Raw genomic sequence first — 22,182 nt, 5'->3', positions numbered from 1 at the left:
CCCAATTTCCTAACATCGCATATCAGCCTTGCTAAGTGTGCCATTTGGTGATTCCCTGTTAGCCAGAATATCAGCTGACCAGAATTTCTCTCCTAAGCGTGTTCACACATCGTTTGCAATAGGAGCCTAGAAAGTCAAATTAATTTCTGATATGACATTTTCATTTCATGCTGATATGACATTTTCATTTCAGTGATAAGTTGAAGGCTTTCCGGGCCAGAGAAATGTTCCTTAAGGCAAATCTCAAAAAATTATTAAAGCATGTCAGTCGTAATAGATATTTTTATGATATTGATAACATTGACTAAGAAAACTCTTAGCTGTAGTTCCGCAGACTGTGCTTAGCGTCTGGGGGAAGAAGAGTGAATAAGATGGGGTCTTACCTTCTCTGCATTCTTGGTCCAAACCTGCCTCCTTCTGCAACTGCTTCCCCCCATATTACCATCTACACCGTTAGCCTGGATTAATTTTCCCCTATAGCGGTTAACACTCTCTGAAATCATATATAGCGGTTATAAAGCAAACTAACGTATTGGACACCCATGAACACATCCCCGTCATGCACTTCCTTCCTCGTTGGTTTCCTGTCTCTTCCCAGAAGAAGGTAAGGTCCATGAGGGGAGAGACTTTCTTATTCTCCTCTGAAACCTCAGTCAGTGACTAGAAGCACATAGGAGGTCTTCAATAATTATATGTTGATCCAGGAATTGATGGCTGAAAAAAATCTATGTCAATATTTGGGAGTTTTTTTATACCGGCTTCTTTTTTTCCATTTTAGGTTAAACCTGGTTGTTTCTCGTTGAGGCAAAATGATTGTTGCAAGGTATGAGGTGCCTTTAACTGCTATGCATGTTACATTTCTAAAAATGAAACATTTTCTAAGCCCTATATATCTTCCTAACTCAGTCATCTCCTACCAAATGATGTGTCTCGTATGATGAAACACATCCCTGACAAAGAGACGAGGTGCTGGGAGCAGAGGTGGGCTGGGCAGGTCTGCTAACCCAGTCCCTTGGGAAGACATCATGCCCATCAGCCCCTAAGGTTGACCAACAGTTTGGTCTGGGGATGTCCTACACATCTGTCTACACATCTGGTCCCACCTTCTTATTTTGTGGTTGTTGCTGTGACATTGTTTTCTCTAAATACGAAAGCAACTTATGTTCATATAGAAACCAACACATTCTGGCCCATTTCTCCTCGGTCTTTTTTCTAACATCTACCCACATGCATGCATGTGCACGTATTAAAATTTGAATCGCACTGTATATATAAAGTTCTGCATATTTTCCCTCGTCCTTAAAAATTGACTGTTTTTCGTGGCTCTTTGCTAAGGTTTGTGTTTTAAGTTTTCTGTTAGTGCACGAGGTTCTTCCTGCTCATATCTTTCCCAAAGATTTGGAAGTCATCCTATTTGAAATCGAACAAGAGCTTTCTTTGAAGCTTTAAAAATATGACTTCACATATATTTCCCAGAGTGATTGACAGGTGGCCGGAGCAAAGACCCGTCCGTGTCACATGCAGCCAATCTGGTCCTCGGTGAGTTTGCAGTCGTGCTGTAGAAGGCTTAGCCAGTGAAAGGGGCCTCTGGGACACAGGAAAAATACAACTGCTCTTGTCTCCCTTAGAGGTAGTACTGTTTGATCATCGAATGAAAATAATCCAGAAATGGATACTGAGTACTTAACATATAAATTAATAGGGTGCCATGAGTCGATTTATCTAAGCAGTTTGGTCTTGAATTAACAACTCTATTTATTGTGAGCCTGGGAATTCTGAATAAAAACTCTTCTTTCTCTTTTTTTTCTTTTATGCTGCTCATCAGAAAGCCAAAAGTTGACAAAGCCTCAGCTGACCCCAGTTTTGTGAACAAGCAAACCAACCACCGTGCTGGGGAAGGTCTATTGTCTGTCCCTCTGTTCACAGCAGATACCAAATTACAAGGTGGGAGATAAGAGGAGGTACTTTTACCAGCATCCTCCACCCGAGAAGGGAGCTTGCAGGAGGCCTGTGCAAATTCTGTCCACAAGGGAGAGAGAGAGAGAGAGTAATTTTCTACGTGTCCTTAAATCCATGGTTTGTTAATTGGAGGAAAGCACGCCGGGTTCCCTGAAAGGACTAGGAAAGAAGGACCTCCCTCCCCTGACTCAAGGGGGTCCCATGATTTAGTGAGCAGCTTTCCCGAACGTTCAGCCACTCAGCCATCTCATCAGGGGGTGCTTGGATTAACAAATGCGAGCATTCTAACATTACTGGAGGGATTATTACATCGTGTTAAATATTTCATTTATCTGACATCACCCTACTGACTCACGGCTATCATTTATTAAATCAGCCTCCAGGTAAAACGATTTGATCGTTTTTCACAGTGGGACTCAACTTTCAACGCCCTCTTGTGCCACACCTGCAAACCTGTGTCTTCCTTTCTGCTTCCCTTTCCAATTCCCCGCAGGTGCACGTGCATGTGGGGAATCCCGGCTACGTGAGCAGAGCAGATGGACAGGTTGAGGTGTCAAGGGGAGGTGGGGTGCATCAAAAACTGGTGTGGACGGACATCTGGTCAGTCTCGTGGGCAGAATCAGGACTCAGGCAGAAGGCTTGGAAATAAGGGGCCACCCCCAGGTCCAGATGCCTGAGCAGACACTGAGCGGACAACTCGGATGCTTGGAGCTGTTGGAACGTCCCAGTCAGCGCATTCCAGCGGAAAGCAGCCCAGGTCCCTCCAGGTCCTTGGAACAGTCAGCGAGGGACTTCTACACCTCTAAGGTAGGCTAGGGTCTGCGGCCCCTGTCCAGCAGGAAGAAGTTTCAGAAGCAGAGACCTTCGGCCCCTTACCCCTTAAGAATAAGGGTGTAGGGGCTTCCCTGGTGGCGCGGTGGTTGAGAATCTGCCTGCCAATGCAGGGGACACGGGTTCGAGCCCTGGTCTGGGAGGATCCCACATGCCGCGGAGCGACTGGGCCCGTGAGCCACAACTACTGAGCCTGAGCGTCTGGAGCCTGTGCTCTGCAACAGGAGAGGCCGCGATAGTGAGAGGCCCGCGCACCGCGATGAAGAGTGGCCCCCACTCGCTGCAACTGGAGAGAGCCCTCGTGCAGAAACGAAGACCCAACACAGCCAAAAGTTTAAAAAATAATAATAAATAAATAATAAATTAAAAAATTGAAAAAAAAAAAAAAAAAGAATAAGGGTGTAGTCTCTCAGGGGGGAATGAGACCGGCTGGGACCTGGGAACTTTTGCTACCGTGCTTGCACCTGGACACACCTCTCCTCAAGCAACAAAATACAAGGAAACTCTATGGGACTAAAAATAATTGGCATGCATGCACAGTTGGGGCAAATTCTGGACAAAAGATACAAAGAGACCAAAAAATCCAACTGCCAGTTTTGAAGAGCTCGCAGCAGAAGCAGGGTACTGCACATGCCCCCTGTGCACAGCACCACCTAAGGGGCGGGCAGACCACCTAAGCCACGCCTCCGGCCCCACCCCTGGACACACCCCCTACCCTCACCCCCTATAAGGAACCAAGCAAGGGAACCTGTTGTTTGTCCTTGCTCCCCTCTGCTGCAGCAGGGGCCCCAATAAAGCCTGGCCTGGAAAAAAAAAAAAGTCATCCAAAGGTTGGTCCCTCCGAGAGCTTCCTGGTAGGACATCAATGTACCTTTGCCTCTGTTTTCCAAGATCGATTCCTTCTATACAAAAGTACATTGTCCACTCATTCAATGACAATTTGCAGAACAATTGCTACGTGCTACTATTTACCATAGCCAAGACATGGAAGCAATCTAAGTATCCACCGACAGATGAATGGATAAGGAAGATGTGGTGTATATACACAAAGGAATACTACTCAGCCATCAAAAAGCATGGAGTAATGCCATTTGCAGCAACATGGATGGACCTAGAGATGATCATACTAAGTGAAGTAAGTCAGAGAAAGACAAATATCATATGATATCACTTATATGTGGAATCTAAGAAAATGATACAAATGAACTTATTTACAAAAGAGAAACAGACTCACAGACTTTGAAAACAAACTTATATTACCAAAGGGGAAATGGGGGGGGAGGGATAAATTAGGAGTTTGGGATTAACAGATACACACTACTACATATAAAATAGATAATCAATAAGGACCCACTGTAGAGCACAGTGAACTCCACTCAATATTCTGTGGTTACCTGAATGGGAAAAGAATCTGAAAAAGAATGGATATATGTATATGTATAAAAATCACTTTGCTGTACACCTGAAACTAACACAACATTGTAAATCAACTATACTCCAATAGAAAATAGAAAATTAAAAAAACTGACAAGCCAAATCCAGCTGCCACCTGCTTTTTTTTTTTTTAATAAAGTTTTACTGGAACATAAAAGAATTACTATGTGCTAGCTATTTTAGGAGCAATGATGATCAACGTATGACTCCAGAACACATGGACCTACACAGTCAGGTGAAATCACTGCTGGTTACCTGTGCCAGGTAGAGAGATCACCTTCAATGCTGCCAGCACCCCAGCAACAATAGGGATTATCATCACCATGTTATAGAGGAGACGGTAAGTACCTCTTGTGAGTTCACGCAGCCAAGGAGCTGCTGACTTAGCACCTAGACTCTGATCTTCGTGACACCAGAGCCTGTGCTTTTTGTCATAGAAAGGGGTCTGACTCACCCTAAATAAAGCTCAATATGTTATCCTTCGTCTGGCTCTGAGTCAAAAGGTAGCGTACACCCAGCTAGGACTTCTAAACGAGTCAAAAAATGACCCTCCACCTTCTGTGCTCCTGGGATCTAACGAGAGGTACTTGTGTTTCCTTGGCCTTGCTGACACCTGTGGCCTTGGGTTCTTTCGTTGGAATCCTCTCCCATGTTCTGCACCCCTTACACCTCCCCGCACGGGGAAATTGGGTCCATGTTCACTTAGGGAGGCTCCCTTCCAGGCTTTAATGGACAGGAAAACCTGGTTACAGACCAAAGTACTTCAGCTCAACTGGAAATCTTTGTCATTTTTCAGAGACTTTAGCATCTTGGATAAAAAGCCCCTATCTACCCAGGGAGTCCAGATGGTCACATTCAAGATGCCTGGGGTGTGAGGTGGGTGCACCTCTTTCCCTGTCTCGGAGACAGGCCCTGGAGGTCTGAGCCAATGTGAAACTTCTGTAATTATAACCAGATTATTATATCGAAGCATTTTTATTTGTAAAATACAAAAGACACTTTCAATCCTGGCCCTCATTCCACCATATCCCCCTTTCTGTTCCTCGGAGCTCAAACACAGCCTACAGCAGTATTTAAATGATGGCAAGGTCATTTCTGCCTCAGTCCTTTACAGCTGGACACTTTACACCCCTGACCGAGTGGCACTGTTTCTTCAGTTACTACTCCCCCGTGGTTTTCTAAGTGGATTCTTTTGATTAGATGCACCAGGCTAGATTACACTGAGGAATGTAGTGTATCTTACAAGCCAGTTAACCGATCTGCTGCGACCTCAGAATAGAAAGGGAGAGAAATAAAGCTATCCTGTGACTTACATCTCAAAAAAGAATGATCATCTTCCAGTTAAATAAATCTATTTGAAACAATGCATTTTCAACTATTTAAAAATAGAATAGCCTATCGAAGCTGAATAAAAGTAGATATAACAAAATATGAATAGCAGCTACTTCTGGATGGTGGGATTAGTGGTGATATTAACCTCCTTATCAGTACTTTTCCATTTCATTTAATGTCTGCTGTGAGCATATAATGTTGTTATAATCAGAACAAAGGCAATAAACATTTTGTTCAATCTTAATTTCTGAAATGTTACCCAAAACACTCACATTAAAACTGTATGTTATACATGCATAAAGTTACTTGAATGCTAAGAGATGTAAACTGACATTTTCATAAAGTCTGAATACCAGGCTTTTGTCTCTAGCACATGGCCACACCCAATTGATTCCATATAAAACAGGTACAAATTCTGGGTATTGTATTTTTTTTAATTTATTTATATTATTTATTTATTTTTGGCTGTGTTGGGTCTTTGTTGCTGCACGCGGGCTTTCTCTAGTTGTGGCGCGTGGGGGCTACTCTTCGTTGGTGCGCGGGCCTCTCATTGCAGTGGTTTCTCTTGTTGTGCAGCAGGGGCTCTAGGCGCACGGGCTTCAGGAGTTGTGGCACGTGGGCTCAGGAGTTGTGGCTCGCGGGCTCTAGAGTGCAGGCTCAGTAGTTGTGGCGCACGGGCTTATTTGCTCTGAGGTGTATGGGATTTTCCCGGACCAGGACTCGAACCCATGTCCCCTGCATTGGCAGGCGGATTCTTAACCACTGCACCACCACGGAAGTCCTGGGTGTTGTATTTTAAAAAATGTTTTCGATGCTGCAGAGACCTGGAAAGTGGGGATTTAGAGAAAGACAGGAATTACTGAAGCAGGCATTTTCCAAACTAAAGTATTTGCCAAACCTAGATGAACCTGAGCTTACATGTCCATAGCTTTTTAGGGCATAAGGAGAAGGAGACAAAGCCAGGGGTCTGTCCAAGGTGAGAAGTCTCCCCCTGCCCCACAAAAGAACACAACTTCAACCAGATTGCCAGCCCTCAAGATAAAGGTGAACTGGAAATAAACCCACATTCCTCTCCCCTGGAGATAGCTAGAGAAATATCCAATTTTAAAGATTTGAGCTGGGTACAGAAAGAAAATTTCCACCTAGTATTTGTAAAGACAAGCCAGGCCTCAAGCAGGTGAGTCTTATATGGGTAGTCCAAAACTTAAGCCCTATACATTAGCTGAAAGCCATCCCTGGTAGCTAAGGCACCCAGGAACCAACAGAAGCAAATGCAGATCCTCTCTGAAGGAATCTCCTTCCCACCTTTAACCTAGTTTTCAAAGGATGCTTTCAGTTCCTTCAGATAAAGCTTCATGGTTAAAAATCGTGAAATTTACAGGGAAGCAAGGCCCATGAGCATGAGGCAGAAACAAAATTCAGCAGAACTGGAATAAGATATTAGATGTTGGATTATCAGACAACAGACATTAGAACAAGTACATTTGATAGGTTCAATGACATGGAAAGAAAAGGGATCAAAAACAGTAATGAGGAAGAGATTAGAAAGACAGACTTAGGAGATTGGATTAAGAGCCATGTAGAATGTCTAGAAGTGAAAAATATAACCATTGAAATTTAAAATTCAGTGAATGCTATTTAACTGACCGAGACTCAGATGAAGAGAAATTAACGAACTAAAAGACAGACCTGAAGAGATTTTTTAGAATTCAGTCCAGAGAGAAAAAGTGATGAAAGGAGGTTAAGACCCATGATAGAGAGAGAAAAATATAACAGACACCGCGACATGGTCTCTGTGGCAACCGATGGCATGTCAGGAATGGTTTCAGGCAGAAGTGGGCTATGCCAGGTAATTCACACATCACTGGACGGCGTCCACGAGGCCACAAATCTCCTGTCACCCACAGAAGGCACAAAAGGTTCTGGTCACTCAATCGGATGACATCTTTGGACAAGTGTCCCTCACGGGCACATACCTACGACTGTGCTTGGGCGCTGCTGGGGTACCAGAGCCAGAGGCTGTGGACACAGGTGTTTCCTTGTACAGTACAGGGATTAGCCTTGTTGAAATACATGATAAATATAGTGCAGGACAGGCGGCTCTACAATGTGACTTTTGAAATTAGAGGCACAGCAAGAGCCTAAGAGGCAAGTGACGCTAATCCCCTTCAGCCACTTAACAAGGACGGCCTGGACCACGTCTCACTTGCAGCTCGTGGGGGATAGATGATCCCATGACCGTGTCTTGGGAAGTGGGGAGGGGGCTCCCACAGAGTCCTGGGATCAGAGAAGCCAGTGGCTGACCCTGTTCCTCCACAAATAATGTTCCATCCAGCAGAGGGAGATAGCTTCAGAGGACTCTGCATGGAAACCAGAGCCAGAAATGGAACTAGGAGCCGCCGCAGTGGGCAGGAGATGAAGCTCTACCATATGGAGACTTTAGGACACATGAGGGGCGCCTGGGCCTTGGGCTTGAGAGGACTCTGCTGGTGAGAGGGTCAGGGCAGAACCAGTATCTGAGAGGTGGGCATGGCCCGGGAGGATCCTGCAAGGGACCATGCCGGGGTGTCTGGCAGAGCTGTTGATCTCTTTGTTGTTTGTCTCTCCCAGTGAGGGGCTAAGCACTGAATAGCGTGCCTGGACTCCCATCTCTTGCAAGGATATCCCCGGGGCATGGAAGTTCCCGTGGGATGAGACTAAACTTTGCCAGACATTAAATTTTTTTTTTCTTCTGACTTAGACTACATTGTGCAAAAAGCATGCCCTGCGTGCGTCAGCAGCCAAAGCAACTCATCTGGGACATGCAAACCTCATCCATCACGTTCGGCATTTTGATCCACTGTTCCATCTGAGGCTTGAAATGACGGAGCTGCCACCATATGTGAAATCTGCCTTCGCTCTGTTTACTGTTTCATTTCATCCTTGATTTCCTGTCGCTTTTCGAGGTATTGAACGCATTATTGAAGGGCTGAGTTGACGTCTGCAACACTCTTTCAACTGTCTTCGATTTTCTCGGCCAAATATTTTAACACAGTTACTGCAACTGAAACCAGGGTGTAAAAATGTTTGCATTTGTTTACTGGAAAAAAATAATCAGTAAAATCTTACTACAATGTCTTGTGGAACTTACTACAATGTTTGAGTCAGAAATGATAGACTTTCTAGGCGGACACGTTGGCATTTGAAGCCCTGAACGATGAAGTTGCTCTGGAGCCCGGGATGCAGGGGGGCTTAGCGCTGGCCAACTTTGACTGTGGTTTGGAAGCGTGTCACAGATGGCGTTCCACCTGGGAGACCACGGCTGCCAGCCTCAGCCCAGAGTCAGACAGAGGATGCTTGTGGGGTGAGAGAGGATGGGCCACCGGGGTAAGGACAGAGCCCTTTCTGCCAGCACGCAACCCACGTGAGAATTTCTTCCCCGGAAAACACCAGGGAAGTCTGGGAACAAGACGCCCACAGGAGCCAAGGATGCCCTGGATCCTGGGGTGGGAGGCCCACATCAGAGGCACCTTGACTCCCCAGGGCTGCGAGTTGGGGCATCAACCACTAGGAACTCGAAGATCATCTTTGGGAGAAATGTGACGGGGTGGGAGGGTGGTGATATGCACTCCGTGCAGCTAAAGTGCAAAGTCTGTCCTTGGAGGATGTGACCGCGGGCCATCACAGCTCAAAATGAACAACTTTCTTAGAGGAGCTGGTTGTGGTTCAGGAGGGTCCACTCTAACGGTGACAGCAGGGACAGTGCCGGCGAGCAGGGAGGTGAGGGGGAGGCCTTCCCAGAAGCAGACGAGACTGTCCCCAAGGCTCCTGGCTGGTGGCCGGAGGCACGAGGACGGGCAGGGATCTGCCCGCCTGGCCAGCGCCCTCGGACCCATTTACCTGCTCAGCACCTGTGCCGGAAGCTTGGACATCCAGCCGCCTCTGGTTTCACTCGCACAGCCCACCCCTCCTTTCTCTTATTGGTTCCAGTTTGGACTCACACTGACTTCTGATCAACCCCACAACAGTCCCTGCCTGGGTGGCGCCCCCTGTTCATGAGGGTCCTGACTCTTGACGTTTCCCTAAGGAAGCAGGGATGCGCCCAGCATCCCCGGGAGGCGGGGAGGAGGCGTCCACTCGCTCCAGGCTGGCTGCTCCATGACTTGGACACAGTGTTCGCCCCACTTTCCTTATTTATGGAAAATACCTAATTCACAGAGTTGTTGTAGAGATTAATTAGGAGATATAAATCACTATAGTGTTACCCAGGGGGGGTCAGTTCCTAGATGAGGACTCGCCAATACCAATATTGGGGAATTTGGTAGTAATGCCAGGAACGACCGTGGACAAGCTTGAATATTAATCTCTTTCTTAAATACACGTTCAAGTGCACAAACAGAATTTAATCATCAGTAAACTACATAGCTCTCTTTACTTCAGTCTTTTCTCATCAAGCTGAGTTAAGAAATCTTCTGTGTGCTATTAAGGGGAGATATCTAAACAGAAAGGAAGGTGGTCCCCTGTGCCCTCCCTGGGCAGGTCAGGGAAACGTACCCAAGAGAAGACACAGAACAGTGGAATCAGACAGACCTGGGGTCGATGCCCTGCTCCTTCCATTGCTAGACTGACAAGTAATTTAAGCTCTCCAAGTCTCAGTTTTCCAACCTGTAAAGTGGGAAGATGATATCTATGTAATGGAGATCTTATAAGAATTAAATAAATCTGACTCAGAGTAAGTACTCAAGGAATGTTATCTATATTTTTTACAATATCATATTAAATCATTATTATTTATTCCACATACTACCAACTAAGAAACATATGTAACTAAACTGCAGCAACTAGGTATTGTCGTCCACCAGACAAACAGTGAATGAGATGATACTGTGCGTGGTGGCCATTCGGTCCCCAAGGTCATCATTTATTCATTTAACTCATGACTGCGTGATTAATTATGCACCGTTAATGTTAGCGTTAACCTAAATAAGTGATGACCACTCTCATCTGTTTATTCTTTGCTTCTCAAGTACGATATTTTTAAATGAATGTAACTTTGTTTTGTACCAAAAAGCACTTTTTCATGATGGATACACATACATCATTTTATTTCATCTGGTTGATAAAACAAATTTCAACTAAGGCACGATTTTCAAATTAATGATTTTGAATAATTAGATATGAATGCATTCTGTACAATGCATTAAGTACTTAATGCGGCCCAAAAAGAAAGTTACATGTGGGGCAATGCAGCCGTGAAATAAGGAAAATACGCTGCGTGCTGTCATAGGGGTGGGAGATAGATCCTTACTAGTTGTACGTGTGTATATGTGTGACGACATGCATTTAATTGTATGTGCACACAGTTACACACACATGCATGTAATTTCAACTGTGGTGGGTGCTAGGAAGGAAAAGTGAAAGGCCAGGGAAAGCTTCTCTGAGAAAGTGCTTTTGATCTGAAACCTGGAGGGCAAGCAGGTGTTAGCCGTCAAGGTCATTCCAAGGAGAGGGGAGAGTGTGCTTGAAAGTCCTAAGACAGGACAGCGTTCAGAATCTTCAGGAATTAAAGAGGGCCAGGATGGGTGCACATTCGTAAGAGAATGAACAGTGGAGCTGGAGTTTGCGAAGCCTTGTAGATCGTGTTAAGGCTTTTGGATTTTATTGCAAGTACATTTTGATAGGACATTAAGCAGGGGTCTGCCATGGCCCAGTTTGCATTTTTCAAAGTCCCTCTTGGTGCCTGTGTGAAGGATGGATGAAAAAGGGACCAAAGGAATGAATATGGAGGCCAGAATGAGGCCCAGTGGTGGCTTGAATAGGACAATAGGAGGAGGTGGAAAGAGGATTTTGGAGGCGGAATCTCAGGATTGGGTGAGAGATTAGATGAAGGATTAAGAGGGGGAGAAGGCTAGAATGCATCTCAGGTTTCTGGGTGGGTGGAGGGTCCATTTATTGAGATGGAGAACAAGGGGAAGACATATCAAGAAATCGACGGACTGGACCATTTGCACATGGGTGAGCCCCCTGTGGCTGAAGAGTGTTTGAGCATAAATGGTTTTCTTAAAGATACATATGGGGGAGAAATTTAGAGGAGATGAATTTTAAGGTTCGTTTGTTCTAATTCTAGAGTTTGCAAGTATTGGTTGGATGGCAGCCTGGTAGTATTAAGAGAAAAAACATAAATGCTTGGCCATCTCTTGACCTATGGAATTGGGTACAAGGTACAGTTTTCTATTACCGTCAATACCAAAATAACTGACACGTCTCTGAATTATACAATATTGTTATATTATATGAAAATTTGAGTTTTATAGATTTGAAATAATGCGGTGACATGAATAACAATGCCTCATTTCTTGCACAAAATTCAAAATAATGTCAATCCTCTAAGTTAAAGAACATTAAGAATTTTCCATCAACAGATGAATGGATAAAGAAGATGTGATATGTATACACACACACACACACACAAAATGGAATATTAGCCATAAAAAAGAATGAAATAATGCATTTTGCAGCAATGTGGATGGACCTAGAGATTATACTAAGTGAAGTAAGTCAGACAAAGACAGATATTATACTATATCACTTATATGTGGAATCTAAAAGATAATACAAGTGAACTTATTTACAAAACAGAAACAGACTCACAGACATAGAAAACAAACTTATGGTTACCAAAAGGCAAAGGGGGGAGGGATTAACATATACACACTACTATATATAAAATAGATAAACAACAATGATTTACTGTATAACACCAGGAACTATATTCAATATCCAGTAATAACCTATGATGGAAAAGAATCTGAAAAGAATTCACTTTGCTGTACCCCTGAAACTAACACAATACTGTATATCAACTAGAGTTCGATAAAAGAAAAATCAGGAATTTTAATTTCAAAGTTGATTAATCCTGTGAATTTTGAATTATGTGTCTGTTACTTTCCTATGGCTGTGTCATTTTAGCAGGTAAACTGAAATACTGATCATTCTTTTCTCGAATGAATGATGAACTATGACAGTTTTGAATTAGGTGATGTATAGAGGAAAACATCCTCACTTAGAGTGAGATTCTATAATTCTTCCTATGTAGCAGAATTATGGAATTTAGCTTAGACATGCGCTTGCCCAGCCCCCATGGATGTAGCTTTATAGAATGTGATACAGCCAGTAGAATTAGTGAATCATCTTTTCTTCCAAATATTACACATATTTTCTCAAACGTATTATTTTAAGTTCCTTCTTCTCTTCCCCTTTGTCTCTCATCTTCCCAAAGTATAGATTTAAAGTAAGTTATTAGCAGGTATGTAGACAGTCTTCAAACTGCAGTGGTACATGGGTAGAAAGCAAGTATCAAATCGGAAATTATTCCTTACATTTTTGTTCCCCCAAGGAGGAGGAACAGCAAGATGGCAAAAGGGCTGTCATCATCAAAACGTATGTGGAGAAAATAATTTCCCAGTGAGAAGCTAAAATGCTGTGGGCTATCTGGTTTGAGCTGGGAGCGGTTTGAGCTGGGGGCATACAATATGGTCAAAAAGACTTGTGTTTACAAGATGCAAAGGACGATGAGGTTATTGGACCAATATGTGGGTAAAATAAGAGCACATACATGCCAGTAGGACTTTTTCTTTGTTTTTCAAAACTGTTCAGCATTTTGTTTTATTTTCTTTCAAATACCCTGTGCAAAAAAAAAGGGGATGGGGGGGAACAATGGATCACATCCTGCATTGATCCCAGAAAGGGCATCCTTTCTCTCTGTGACTTATGTAAAACCGGATCAGAATGTATGGGGCAGTTTCTCTGTTTTACACGTAATAATCATCATCTAAAGTACCACAGTTTCTCCTTGTACCTGACTTCATGGTGTTTCCATGCCTGTGGAGAGAATATGAAATGAGCCCAAAATAAAAGATCATATTTAGTTAGAGTTCCAAAAGAAAGCTCTTTGGTTCTGCTTAAATAGGAGGGGCATTTGTAATTCAGATCAAGAAAAGCAGTAGAATACACACGACACCAGAGAGTAACAGAGAAGCCTTCTGGGCCCCTTGTCTGCGGACCCACCCAGACGCCATGGGGTGAAGCAGGTATGTGCAGTACACAGGTAAAAGAAAATGCAGGGCCAGCTCGTCAATTATATTTGTCACATTGTGCACTCTAAAATGTTTTTATTAGAATGATAGATTGGAGTAAAAATTTCATTTCCAAAGTTTGGAGAGAAAATCTAATGCAAGTGTTGAGTTTGCTCCCCCTCTCCCTTGTTTTAAACAATCTTAATCATGTTCCTTAAGATCTAAACAAATTAAAACACACAGAGAAGGAAAAAGGGTGAAGAAAGACAAATTGAGGCTTTTCCAACTGTGTTTCGGTGAATCTTGAGCAATACCAACATATTTGTCTACTTGATGACTGACTAAAATCACCTGCCAGGTAGGACAGTGTGGATGGTAATTTAGCAGAAGGAAGGCAAATGGGGTATCAGTGTCCACTCGGAACTTGCCTTTCTGTGCTCTAATTTCTATGTGACTAGAAAAAGCCTCTCTTCCTGTTAACCAATAATTTCAAGGGTTTTCACAAATACAGCTCTGAGATCTAGATATAGTAACATCCTATTTATCCAGCACCTGGAAAAAACAAGCATCACCAAACATGGAATTTTCCAGCTTACTGAGCATAGCACTTTGAGTACCAAAACTTAAGGAAAAAGAATCACCGATTTTGATTGAAGCCCTTCACAATAGATACATTTTTTCCTAACTTCTTCCTGTGTGTTTTGCTGGTGATTCCTAAATTTATATCTCCAATGGACACTTCTCCCTGAACCCTATTTTCTTTATCTAAGTGCCTACTTAGCAGACCCATTTGAAAATCTATTAATCATCTCAAAATTAGCATGTTGATCCCTCTTAAACCCTTCCTCTCTCAGTAAATGACAATTCTACTCTTCCAGTTGCTAAAGTCAAACCCATTGAGGTTATTCTGTACCTCTCTCTCTCTCTCTCTCTCTCTCTCCTCATATCCAATTCATCAGCAATTTCTGCTACTGCTATTATCAAAGTATCTCCACAGTAAGATCACCTCCACCACTTCTGCCCTGGTTCAAGCCACCATCACCTGTCACTTGAAATACTGCAACAGATTCCTAACTAGTCTCCATGCTTTATTCTTGCCCCTACAGTCTATTCTCAACAGTAGTCAAAGTAATGCCTCTAAAATGTAAGTTAGTATGTGCTTCTTCTCTACTTAAAACCTCCAATGGCATCCCACCTCACTCAGAGCGAAATCCGAAGTCCTTCCAACGGCCCAAATCTGTCCATGAGCCATCCTGACACCAAAGTGACCTCAGTGCCCTCCCCTGCACCCACCTCAGTCCATGGACATGCCAAACACACTCTATCTTTCCATAGGCTTTCTCTTCTGTTTGGAATATTTTCTCCTACAATACCTACGTGACTATGTCCCTCACTTTCTACAGGTCTCTCTGTTCCAACAGGATGCTGTTGGCAACTTTCCCAACCACCTTGTAACAAATACCTTTCCCGCCATATTGCCTCTCACTGCTTTATTTTTCTTCCATACATTTATCATTATATAACATAATATGGGTGGATGGATGGATGGATTCATTCATTCATTCATTATTCTTATGGCTTAAAGCTCTTACCTATGAATAAATGAGTAAAATGTATGATGTTAACTCTGGGATCTTAGCTATATCCTGAATAACTGAGATGGACCTATAAATGACTTCCGAATAGAGTAGAATTATTCCACCTGGGGGGAAATTGTGATATGCCTAATAGATTCTCAGAAGTTTGTGTGAGGAACAAGAATGTCCAAAATGATGTGGCAGCTCCCACCGGGCTGCTTGGAGTGAGTGGGAGCGGAGGAGGGAATGGTACCCCAGGTTGTCTTCTCTGGGACTCGTGACATCCATCCCTTGTGACAAATCCAGCATGCCCCCAAATTTGGGGTGCTCTGCAGCTGGCTTTCTTAGACAACTCCCAGAATCAAAACCAGACAGGCAGACACCAAAGGTGTCTGGGTATTGTGCTCAGGATTTCCCTATAAAAAGAAGGAACTATACGGCAGGTGAGTTATCTCCCAGGAGGGCAGACCCCACATGTGGCTGGCATGGAGGGGGAATGTGAGGACCTCCCACTTACCTTTTCTTGCTTTGTTTTCCAGCAAGTATTCTTTTTTTTTTTTTTTTAGAGTATAATTGCTTTACAATGTTGAGTTAGTTTCTGCTGTACAATGAAGTGAATCAGCTATATGTATATATATAGATCCCCTCTCTCGGACCTCCCTCGCCCTACCATCCCACTCATCTAGGTCATCATAGAGCACCGAGCTGAGCTCCCTGTGCAATACAGCAGGTTCCCACTAGCTTTCTATTTTACACATGGTAGTGTACTTGTCAAACCTAATCTCTCAATTCATCCCACCCTCCCCTTCCCCTGCTGTGTCCACCCATCCGTTCTCTATGTCTGCGTCTCTATTCTTGCCCTGCAAATAGGTTCATCTGGAACATTTTTCTAGATTCCACATATATGTGTGAATATATGATATTTGTTTTTCTCTTTCTGACTTACTTCACTCTGTATGACAGACTCTAGGTCCATCCACCTCTCTACAAATTACCCAATTTCATTCCTTTTTATGGCTGAGTAATATTCCATTGTATATATGTACCACATCTTCTTCATCCATTCTCTTGCTTTCTTAATAAAGTCTACTTTTTAGCTCATGCTTTTTGGAGTCCACAAGAGCAGCCTCAGGTTCAACAATTTGCTAGAAGGACTCATAAAATTCAGAAAATCTCTCATATTCATGATTATGGTTTATTACAGCGAAAGGACACAAGTTAAAATCAGCAAAGATAAAAGGAGTGCATCCAGGCAGAGCCCAGGAGAGATCAGGCACAGCTTCCCATTGTCCTCTCCTAATGGAGTAATTTGATGATCATTGCTTAATTCTCCCAGCAATGATATGTGATGTGTATGGAGTATTGCCAACCAGGGAGGCTCACCTGAGCCTTGGTGTCCAGGGTTTTTGTTGGGAGTGTGTCTTGGAGGCATGGAGCTCCCCATGGCTGACCTTAGTACCTCGGTTCCCAGCCGCTCCAGAGGTTACACAGCTGTTGTGTTCCCAAGACCTCACCATAAATCACACTGTGAGCCCAGACTGTCTGGTGTGACCCATGGTCCCCGGTAAACAAAGATGCCCTTATCAGACAGGGTAGCCCAAAAGCTTAGAGGTTATTTCCCAGGAGTTGGTCAAAGGCCAGACCTTTCTTTGAAATGTACAGAGTTTCAACACCCAAGAACTGCTGAGTCAGACCTTTACTGCACACATGCCGTGTGGTTTTGTCAAATGCATCCTTGGTCTTTGCACAATAGATGATGACCATGAAGGACCCAACCTCAGTGGCAGAAAAAAAGGAACCTGTTCATTCTGATCAGAAAGGATTACATTCCCTCTTCAGCCACAGAAGCAAGCCAGCTAAAATGACAGTAGTGGATGAATCCGTGAGACCCTGGCAAGTTCATGTACAAACTAAGTGGGTCAACTCAGTTATTCTATAACCAACATATTACATGATTAGTTGAACAATTAAAATTTTCTATAACAAACATATACATTTCTGAGAGATTAAACAGATTTCTTGATTATTTACCATAGACATTTAATCATGAGAAGAAGAAAGTATAAAACAATAAAACATAAAGCAGACATTTATCCTTCTTGCTAGATTCTTAGTTTACACTACTCCTGTGATTTCCAGAGTGAAAATATTCCTGAACCTTCACTCATAAACCTTGGCTGAGGAGGATAATACCAGAACCATCCTTTGAATTTTCAAAGTACTTATGGCAACAAAATTATTCAGGACTTCTTATCCAACACAACTGTAATTTGCCCTTCTAGAAGGAAGGGTAGTCAAAAACCAAATTACAGTCATTAATTTCTAATTTCCACACTGTAAATATCACCCATTTGTGGCTTTGATTAAACCAGTAGAGGCAGAGAGAGGAGCAATTTTATTAAGAATCAAAGAAACCAAAGGAAGAGTTGTTTTGCAGCTTTCTGCGTGCCCACCTGCAGGAGTTGCTTTGGAAAATTTATAGCAAAATTCAAGTTTGACTCACATATGTATTTGGACTGAGACGTAGAGAAGCCATGACTCACAAGAGTTCAACTCAAGCTTTGGAACACATTATGCTTTCTCTTTTATAAAAGATTTCAGCTCTGCATACCCAAATGATATTATTTCATCAAATCCAATTCGTTCTTTTTTTTAATGGGAAACAGATAATTAGGAATTCCTTCTCTTCCAGAAACGTAAAAGGGGCTTCAAATCTTTCAATCAACAAAGCCAAAGAGAAATATTCCCTCTGAGCCTCCAATCCAATAAAAAGTTAGAGATGGAATCCAGACAATCTAGAGGTCTGCAAACTCCTAGACTCACCCTGAATAAAGGCTTAGCTCTTTTCATATTTTTGAAAGTCAACCAAAATTAAATTATACTTTTTAATGGTACTGCAAGGAGGTAGTGATCTTGACCCATTTCATCAATGTTTTTGGCTTTTCTTGAGTCATCACAACAATTCTTATCTCAGGTAGCTATTTACTGAGGCATTAGACAAGGGGAAGACAAAGAAAAAAAAATACAGTCTGAATTTCAAAGCTAAAAAAAGCTTAAAGTGAGTTTACTTTAAAGTGAATTCAGTCGCCTCACTTTATAGAAAACTGAGGCCTGGACAGGTGAAGTCACCTGTACATACTCGTTCACTTTCTTCTCTATTCATTGGATGCATTATGATTGAATCTCTTCCCTATGCTGCATGCGAAGATCCAAGTCAGCCAAGAAGACAAATTCCAGTGGCTTTGCAATCAGAGAATCCGCAGCACCAGAGGAGCCACTGAGGCTGGAATGTGGATTTGCCCCCAGTGGCATGTCCTGGCTCTTCTGGGGAACTCAAGTCGCTGAAGACCAAAGAATATGGGGGACTCTATGATGTTCCATAGGCTGCTCTAGCTCATTCTGCAGAAGCCAGTAGTACTGTAAATTTCATAATGTATGCTTCTCTCCAGAGTGTCCAGAAATACTTTGACACTTTCCTGATGGACTCAAGTTCACTTTCATTTTCTGTCCTGTTCTGAAATAAGAAGTAAGTTTAAACTCCCCTCCCATCCAGGCTGCCACATAACATTGAGCAGAGTTCCCTGTCCTATACAGTAGGAGTTTGAGGGAGAATGCATACATGTATATGTATGGCTGAGTCTCTTTGCTGTGTACCTGAAACTATCACAACATTGTTAATCGGCTATACTCCAATATAAAATAAAAAGTTAAAAAAAAAGAGAAGTAAGTTTAAGCAATGGGAGATAAGCTCTCTCCTTGCAAATAGATTCCTACGACACTACCAAAAAAATCTGATCAAGCAATTATACTCTAATAAAGATGTTAAAAAAAAATCTGCATAGCAAGCTTGATGCTAATAGCTTTCAGTTATGCTCGCCTAATGACGCCCAAGCTCTTACAAATTCATTATGAGCCTTCTCTGCTTCCCTTTTATTACTATGCTGTCATTTTTTTAAATTAGTAATGCTTTGGATTCAACATATAACTTGATGGGTACCATCAAAGGAACACTCATAAAAAGTTCTTTTCTCAACAAGGTCAAGATTGTTCCCATTATTGTTTATGATAGCTTTCACGTTCCTCTGAATTTTGTTTCATTTTCTTAAAATCTATGAAAAGTTGTATTTTTATGCTCTTGGATTAATTATAATTACATCACGGGTACCAGTACTTAGTTGCGCATTTAATCTAGGCCGGGGATTTTGTGTTTCTCTATATCTCACACAGTGCTGAAAATAATTCTTTGGTGGGATAAGAAGATAGAGCACATGTGGATACTTCAGGAGGTATTGATGGAGTCATGGAGTAGTGCCTTCCTATTAGCTAAATCTAACAGATTTAATGTTTGCTTTTTTAAAAAAGACCATTTCCTGAACCCATCTTCTGTTTTTCCCTGTTTGTAACAGAATCTCAGTGACTTTGTCCAGACTCTCCCTCACCGATGTATGTTACTGATGAGGGGCACCCGAGCCCAGCTTCGAGCCTCACTCACCCTGGTCATCTGAGGATGTTGATACCTGCATCATCTTCCAGTGACCAAGCCCACAGTGCTTTCATCTTCCTCTGCGTGTAGGGCATAGCCAGCCACATGCCTACTCAGTCTGTGCTTTGAGGCATAGGAAATGGAATTTTAAAATGCAATAATCCATTCCCACAGGAAAAGGGTCTAAAGTATCTCTGCAAATAATGACAGCTTTCCCTCTCCATCTCTTTGCAGGCATGCCTGGTTGTGAAGCACACGTGCACCCTGATTGTCTCTCTGGTTAATGTAGAGACGCAGTGCATTAACTAAAGCCTGAGAATGGAGCCCATTTCTCCTATTAACCATTTATTAAGTCAACAAGTAACTAATGACGACACTCTTCTTTCTAATGTGCAGCAGCTTTATGCATTTAGCGGTATTATTCCTTGAACAGATGTGTCTTTTCAAAGCTGTCTTCCTTTCCTAGGAACAGAGGATTTCTTAATTGTATGCTTGTAAGCTGCTTCGAAAGGTGTCTCTGAACACACCACTGAGATCCTTCCTTACAGAGGGCCCAGTGACATGCAAACCACCCCATCTTCAGGATGTGAATGGCCAGCTCCCCACATCAAGCACCCAGTTAGCTCGTATTCTTTTGCTAAACGTACTCTTCAGCCAATGCAGTGAGTCTCAATGCTTTGATTTGGAAGCCTTAGAAATACCTGGGAGTTATTTGAATGTGGCAGTATCAGAACTACAAAAGATAAGCAGGAAGCATTTCACAGCCCGTCAGCAAACTGTAGGATTTGAGAGCAGACACCCAGGGTTGTATCAAATTCCCTCCACATTCATGTTTTGAATAACCAAGCACGTTAGCCGGGTTTTTGCTCAGCACTTCCCTGTATCGATAAAAAGGAGCATTCACAAAGAATCAATATCTAAAGCTCATCAGGCAACCGCAATTACTTTTATGATGTCCTCAATGCCGAGCTTTAACAAAGAAAACCTCGCTTCTATACTCTGAAAGGCACCGATAGATGCTGGCAACCACATCGATAGCACTCTTTTCTCAAGAAGTATAATAAGCTCTTGGGTCACCTTCAAAGTATGGTTACGTTCTTTCCCTGGAGTAGAGTTACCGTGAGGTATCAAGTGACTGAAAAAGCGAGGAGAGGAAATAAAATGATTGCTCAGCAGGAAAAACGTGATGGTGGTGTTCCAGCCTGCCTCTCCGCCAGAGCAAGGTCATGGAACTTCAGCATGAGCCCAAGTGGGTCTTCAGCAGCAGACACCATGAGCGTGATCCTGGCACAAGTGGTGTTTGTGTGACAGCTGCATATATGGGCTCCAGCTCCAGCCTCAGTCCTGCTCTGCAGAGGAAGGTGTGTCCCACAATTTCCCACTGAGTCATGAGGTCAAGGAAGAATTCCTCTGATGTCTTTAAATAGTCTTGGCTCCAGCAAGCAAACGTGGGTGTGGTTACTGAGTGTGCCTGTGTGTGCCTGGCGGGGATAAGCAGGTCTCCGGTTGCCGCTGGAGGGGCATGTGGAGGGGACTGCAGTTGCCTCCCAGTGACACTGGTAAGATCTGTTTGCAGTGGTTCAACACAAGAGCTCACGCACTAAGGTGCTCATGGAACGATGGTGTCTGATGGTAAAGGCAGGAATTGGCTTCCTTCTTTGCTGGATGGGAAATTGATGTTGGGGTCTGTTGGAAAAATCACTTGTCCTGTGAATAAGTTACATGGACCACCCCCCCCAGCCTTGAGCAGCTCTTAGAAGATGTAAGACGGCAGTCCCCCATACTAAAGCTGCCTAAGTCTGAACCTGAGAATGAGCCACCCACTGCCCCAGGCTTTGTTGCCCTTCCCCACATGGGGTGAAGGCAGAGGGGGAATTAGGGTGAGATGACTGCTAGAATGGGGGTTTGACTGATTCATACGGATCATGTCCTTTGGTTTCTGAAACCCAGGGCTCAGTCTGCTCTACGCCATCTAGTGTGTTATCTTTGCTTCAGTCCTTTGCTTTAATTTCTCTTTCATGGGGATCACAACTTGCTACATTGTGGAAACCCAGGTGGGTCTGTCTCTTTCACCAGACTTTGAGCTCCTTGGTAGAAGGAGCTGAACATTATTCCTCTCGAGGTCCTTGCCCAGGGAAGGTGCTAATAAATATAAATTTAACTGAATTAAACTAAGCGTAGTAAGAAGTTAGATAAATCCTAGCAGCAACCCCCATTCCTGTCTTGCTATTGTTTGCTGTGTCCTGTAGACAAACGTGCCAAGAAACCCAAATGCTTGGACTTCCCCTGATCTGAAGGTACTGTAGGTTCACTGCCACTTTTTCATTCTAATTCTTGAACTGTCACCACATAGTGATGTCTCAGGGGCTCTTGGCTGCTGTGACAACAGCGAGGTTCAGTGACTCTCGTGGCAGGAGCTCTGTAATTCCTCATCCTGATTCTGCGTTTAACTGGCAGCTGTGTACTCTTAGAATTAAAAACAAAACAAAACCGTATTTTTACAGATCCTTTT

General features: G+C 43.1%; 1 protein-coding gene across 1 annotated transcript in view; it reads right to left on the bottom strand.

The window, feature by feature from the left end:
- The window catches only part of LRRC30 (leucine rich repeat containing 30), an 85,116-nt gene that overhangs the window by 55,193 nt on the left and 7,741 nt on the right, over positions 1–22,182 (bottom strand). The gene's annotated exons all lie outside the window — the stretch shown is intronic.

Source organism: Balaenoptera physalus, assembly GCF_965194825.1.
Source record: "Balaenoptera physalus genome assembly, chromosome: 12".
Classification (NCBI taxonomy): domain Eukaryota; kingdom Metazoa; phylum Chordata; class Mammalia; order Artiodactyla; family Balaenopteridae; genus Balaenoptera; species Balaenoptera physalus.
The sequence above is the reverse complement of the archived record's forward strand: the minus strand, read 5'-3'. Positions and strand labels throughout refer to the sequence as shown.